This window comes from Sinocyclocheilus rhinocerous, unplaced genomic scaffold (assembly GCF_001515625.1).
Source record: "Sinocyclocheilus rhinocerous isolate Xijiao unplaced genomic scaffold, SAMN03320098_v1.1 scaffold3662, whole genome shotgun sequence".
Taxonomy (NCBI): Eukaryota; Metazoa; Chordata; class Actinopteri; order Cypriniformes; family Cyprinidae; genus Sinocyclocheilus; species Sinocyclocheilus rhinocerous.
In genome coordinates, this window is record NW_015629036.1 from 368772 (window position 1) to 375024 (window position 6253).

At 39.9% G+C, this 6253-nt stretch overlaps 1 long non-coding RNA gene across 1 annotated transcript in view; it reads left to right on the forward strand.

Moving 5' to 3' along the window:
- Nucleotides 1-1424: 1424 nt before the first annotated feature.
- The window catches only part of LOC107738574 (uncharacterized), a 10144-nt gene continuing 5315 nt past the window's right edge, over nt 1425-6253 (forward strand). The window contains exons 1-3 of the long non-coding RNA XR_001639904.1: nt 1425-1501; nt 4002-4043; nt 5121-5194. This is a non-coding gene — a long non-coding RNA (uncharacterized LOC107738574). The remainder of the gene's footprint in view (nt 1502-4001; nt 4044-5120; nt 5195-6253) is intronic.

Sequence of the window (6253 nt, forward strand, 5' to 3'; positions counted from 1 at the left end):
TTTCACCCACCTGTTTACGTTCACTTAATCCATAACCGACTGTATTTATGTGAGATACTCTACACCAGTGTTTCTCAACGCTGGTCCTGGGCGCCCCCCAACACTGCACATTTTGTGTGTCTCCCTTATCAAACACACCTGATTCAACTCATTAGCTCATTAAAAGAAACTCCAGGATCTGAAATGGGTGTCAGATAAGGGAGACATACAAAATGTGCAGTGTTGGGGGCCATTCAGGACCAGGGTTGAGAAACACTGATCTACACGATAGACATTTGGACTGCTGTGTGTGTATTTGAGAGCTGAGATCTGATCGCGCGCTGTATATGAGAACTGAAGAAGTGGAGTGTGCGCGAGAGATAGCACTTCTATCAGCGCTATTCCGCCTATCACGCCTTCACTAACTTCAAGTTAATCGACAACGAATTGTGACTCCCGGGAAATACAGGACGTCTGGTCACCTTATCCCTAACCCTTCGGGTGCTGAGGCCATTGTTTCTGATCGCTAGTTCGCATTTTGGTAGTCTATCCTTCATATTAGTTTTAGCTCGTCAACGTCTCGTCTTAGTCACAGAAAAAATGTTCATTAACGAATATTTTTCATTGACTAAATTAACTCTGGTGTTGAACAACCCAAAGCGCCGAATTCCACAAACAGGCCCAAGACAACAGAATGTTCATAAATCAGATCCTGGCGCCACGAGTCTGAAGTGAGCCTAACAAACTAGCAGCTTCAAACAGCTTTCAACATTAAACAAAAGAACACTTATTGACAATTCCAACTCAGAAAAGAAAATTGTCAAATTTGGGGCAAATAACCAAGATTAATGGTCAAAGAGATGCACAGCCTGATGATGAAGCTTCGTCTCACCACCACTAGAAAACAACACAATATAATTAAAACTAGTGATAGGATGATTGATACAGAGGCTCCGAGGCTCCGACGCAGTTTTCAAAGCACTATTGTATCACACACTGTGCCGATGCTTGTATCGAAACTCAGTTTCCCATCACTAATTCAAACCAGCCAAAATGTGCCAATTTACTGCAAACCAGATGAAAAACCAGAGGCACTTCTTCTTCTTCTTTTAAATTTAATGGCGGTTGGCAACCAGAGGCACTGCTGGAATGTCTGGAATATCTGTGCTGTGGTGCATTATGGGAGGTGGGAGAAACCAAGTGCAGAGGATGAAGGAGGTTGTTTGTTATTTAAAAAAATAAAATGACATTTTTTTTCTTTCTTTTTTTTTTATTTGAATGCCTTACCAATGATGGAATTTGTATACATGACTGATAAATAATTTGTTGATTATAGTTATATAGTTTAGTTTTTTATTAATTTAATTACTGTGAGCTTGCGTGACTGTCAATGGTTTTGCCCATCACTATAAATGCCCACTAGCTATGGGCCAAGTTTGTCAGTATGAGATGGCAGTTGTGGTGTAAGGATGTTGAAAGAGATTTGCATGTTTGAAAGTATTCCTGCTTTAATCATTGAAAGGTAGGCTCTTTTCTTCTTCGTTCATTTTTGTGATTATATACCTTGTGTATTTTTTTTAATTAATGAGAACCTATATCTAGTAATAAATGTTATGAGCCAATCAGGAGTTGCTTTTGAGTTTGTTAACAGTCCTGTTGAAGGACGAAGACAGCATGTGAAGCTGATTGAATGTGACAGCTGAACTGCATCAAGAGAAGGTTGCCGTGATTTTTGCCAGGATCAACAAGGATGGTGATCCAGGAACATGTTGTACTTGGTGAAATCATGGTCACCATCAAGAGAAATGCCATCAGGTGAGGAGCTTAGCCTATATCTTATATGCCTTTGCCTTCACGTCTGTTTTTTCTTTTCATCTGTGGTATATTCACTTTATTTATTTTTTTGCTAAGAATAATTTCCTCTGCTTTCTGAACTTGGTGTTTGTTTTACCTACAGACGAACTGTGGCTTTAAGGAATAATTATTTTAGAAGAGCTGTGACAGTGGCAAACGTTTCTTTATTGTAATGTGGGCTCTGACTATACAATGAGTGGTAAGACTTTTAAAGCTCAAATGCAGAGCTTATTGCTTGACAGTATATGAACGTCTTGGGTTTCACATAATCTGCTCTGGTTTTTGCTTCAGATCCTTCACTTTCCTGGGCATTGTATAAGAAACGGTTTACTTCACTGTGGCATTTGGTGAGGTTAACTGGTTTCAGTATTTGTGATATTAGATCTGAATTTACGAGGAACTGTGCACCAACAGGTGAAATGTTCTCTGGAGTGAAGGCAGTTTAAATTGATTGTTGCTGTGAAATTATTCTAGTGTCTTGCTGTCATTACAATTTTGTGGCTTATACTTGTTGTACATCAATGACCCTTTGGGTTCACATGTGTTATGGTGCCTTCATGAAGGGAATCTTATTATTTATTTTTTTTCTCTCTCTGAGCATCAGCATGACTCTTAGATCTTACTGGTGTGTCCATGGTTTTAGACCCTATACTGACATCTATCGATATTAAATTGCTTTGTCAGTGCTGCCACCACTATATTTGGAATGTACCATGTACAACTAAGTGTTTAGGTTTGAGGTGTTTTTTTTTTATTTTTTTTTTTAAATCCATTGAGTTTACAATCAAGTTAAATTTGTGCAAATTTGTCCAGGAGAGACCACAGACACCCAGTTAAGTAATCTGAGGATTTGACAAACCTGTGACCTGCAATAAGTAACTTTTTAAAGAGCTTGCAGATTTAAATCTGTAGATTATGCTGAAAAAGTTGTAAAACTGCTGTTTGCTTATAATAAAAAGTTAATGTCTGGTGTGGAAATGTAATCTAACTGGGTCTTTTAAGGTATTTGTTTTCTGTAAAGCGTGGTCCCTAAACTAAATAGTAGCAGTACAGAGTTCTGGCAACATCTGAAGACTGTCAGAACTTTTCATAGTGACTCGTGTATGTGGTGGGTAATTTTAGTTTTCCCCTGCCACCCACCCCCTGCTTATACCTGAAAGTACTTGTTTCTAAGTTGGATCAAAGCTGGATCTTCTAACTCTTTTTGGCCTTTTGGAAATGTGGAGAACTTTATCTTCACTGAACTCCGATTGAAACTCAACTTTGACTCCTGGTCTTCCGTGTGCATATTGGTTCAGTGCCACCTCTGCTCCTATACTACTAGGAGTATTACTTTGAAAGGAGACTTGTAAGAGGCAAACAGAAGGTGGTCAGTTGCCTGTTTGTATGTATTCACTGCCACTTAAGATATCAGATGTATAGGTGCACCCCAAACTTAGGAGTACAGATATCTGTAAGCAGCTGTAAGTCTTTTTAGCAATGTGGACCAGGAAGAACTATAAAGATGGTTAATCTGTGTTGCACTGTTAGAGTGATTGTTCAAAATATCTTGTGTTCAGAAGAAACTCCAACAATTTGGACAACTTCACAAGGAGTAAGGGAGTCCTTTTTGGGTGAACCGTTGGTAATGAAACAGTTTTCAGAAGTCTGTAGCTATACTCTGCTTATCTTGGGCTGTGACTTGGGCTCTAGATTTGAACAACGGACAAAGTGATTCCACACTCTATCAACTTCAAAACTTGGGGGGAGGTGTTAGAGCAGGTGTGCTTGTTAAAACTTGGAAAATGCTCTTCTGTACAACCGTTTTGAATCATGCAATTACAAATACTACATTTTTTTGTTTTTCTCCTAGGTAAGCGGGACACCATGGAGCTGGATGTACTGTTCTCCTTAAGGATTTAGGTCCACTCGTTGGCTGCGGTCCACGTTGATGTGGCTCATGCAAGCGTTCTAAGCCCTTCTAGCCTTGTTTGACCTTTTTAAATGGCTAAATGCTACAACTTGCAGTTGTACCTCATTTACACAACCCTCAGTATTTCTTTAAAATTAGTTATTTTAATTGTTACAATTAGGTACTGACAAGGGCATAGGAACATTCTCCAGGAGCTGCCTAGATGAGAAGTCCCTGTTCAACTGAAGACTAACCTGTGTCCCTTGTATGTTTACAGCATCTGGCATATTGGTCTCATTACTGGGTCAACTGCTTTAAGGTGAAGGCAGAATAGTTCATTTGGATCATTGCTACCAACTGCAACCCATCAAATTGCATTTCTGACAAGTTATGAGTTTCTTTCTCTATCTCTTTATTTTTCCAGTTTCTTCAAGAAGCCCTGATGCAAGTAATAGCACTTTAATCCAAGCCCAGCAGTATCTGGTTGACCATCTGAAGGTAAGAAATTACAGCTTGCACTTTCAATGTGAGCTTTGTTTGACTATTGCAAAACGTCAAAGTTTTAGATGGTAACCATGGGGTTTGTAGCGTTCACCTGCTGATTAGCGTGCAGAATTTTTATTGTTTTTTTTTTTAAATGTGCTCTTGACTCTTATGAAGGCCAAAGCCTGCCAACACAAACCTGTAGATAAGGTACCAGCACCCCCTCCCCCGCCTCCTTCCATGTACTGTTTTTCTGTGCACATCACCATATCTTTTTGTTTTTACTGCTGTCTGGCACAGCCATAGCCCTGAAGCCACTCTCTGCTCACCTTTGGCTTGACCGAACTGAATTCTACCACAGGACATGCTGGCACATCTGCAGTTCGTCCCAGAGTCCACATCAAAACCAGCAAGTTTTGCAAAAAACTCCTTTTGAATTTCATGCGAATTAAGGTCAACATTAACTTTATGTGCCATTGTCCTCAGGTCAGCTGGGCATCTTGGAGGAGCTGAATGTGCTGTTATCCTGTACCTTAATGGCAGTCCGCTTGTAGCTGACTTTAACGTGAGATTTATTCTGGTGCATGCTGGAGAGTTCCAAGCTCTTTTTAGCTTCAGTTGCACTTTCCTTTGGAAATGTGGAGAATGTTTAAGTGGACTTAACTAATTGAAACCTGAACTATGACTCCTGAATTTCAGGTTACAACCACATTATGGATAATACAGCCATGGATCAATGTAGCCTTTGATTAACCGATGTTAGGTATACTAATTGGTAAGGAACGGAACAGAAGGCAGTGTCAGTCACCTGCAGGTGCATATCAAAAGCCAGTTATGCTTAGTTACTACCAACTGCAACACATCAAATTGCATCTCTGACAAGTTATGAGTTTCTATCTCTCTATTTTTCCAGTTTCTTCAAGAAGCCCTGATGCAAGTAAAAGCACTTTAATCCAAGCCCAGCAGTATCTGGTTGACCATCTGAAGGTAAGAAATTACAGCTTGCACTTTCAATGTGAGCTTTGTTTGACTATTGCAAAACGTCAAAGTTTTAGATGGTAACCATGGGGTTTGTAGCGGTCACCTGCTGATTAGCGTGATGTATGTATGTATGTATGTATGGCCAAAGTCTGCCAACACGAAGCTGTAGATAAGGTACCAGCACCTCCACCCCCCCCCTTCCATGTACTGTTTTTCTGTGCACATCACCATATCTTTTTGTTTTTACTGCTGTCTGGCACAGCCATAGCCCTGAAGCTGAAGCCACTCTCTGCTCACCTTTGGCTTGGGTGCATATCAAAAGCCAGTTATGCTTAGTTATGTAGTGGTTTGAAATTAGGGAACAAAAGTCTTTGGCAATGTGCAGTTTTAAAAAGCTTTAGGGATGGTTGGTCACTGGCGCATTGAATTTAAGTCAATATTAACGATGTTAACATTTTTATTTTCAGACTGCTTTGCTTGTGAGGTTCTCCACATTTTTGCTGGGCTGCTTGCTTTAGTCTGACGGGGCTTGTTTGTGGAAAAAATATTTAAAAGACCCCTCCGCCCCCCCCCTTTTTTTTTTTTTTTTCCGTGGTTGTAATTTGTTAAACTTTGCCTGCTTTGTGCTTTTTAAATTTTTAGCTTATACCTTAAGCGCCACTTTTTTTTTTTTTTTAAATTTTTTTTTTATAAAAAGTCTGGCCGTTTGTTGGGGTTGCACTTGTTTTAGTACTTTTTGTAGGTATAGTTAGTGTCGCTTTAATTACTTGTAATGCAGACATGTTCTGTGACCTTCTTGTGGTGTTCTTACTTTGACTTGTTCCCTTACAGCATTAAAACTAATCCAGAAGTCTCGGCCTGTCATGTGAAGTTCTCCTTTTGTTAACCAAACCTCTGTGAAGACCTGAGCGTCTACCAGCAAATGTTCTTGGAACAAGGGTGCAGAAAAGGCACAATATTGTAGTCCCTTGTCTACACTAATATTAATGCTCTTTAGGCACAGTGCTGTTTGTCCTCTGGATTATTTCTGCTGTACATGCAGGCAATCATGTAGACCCCCCCCCC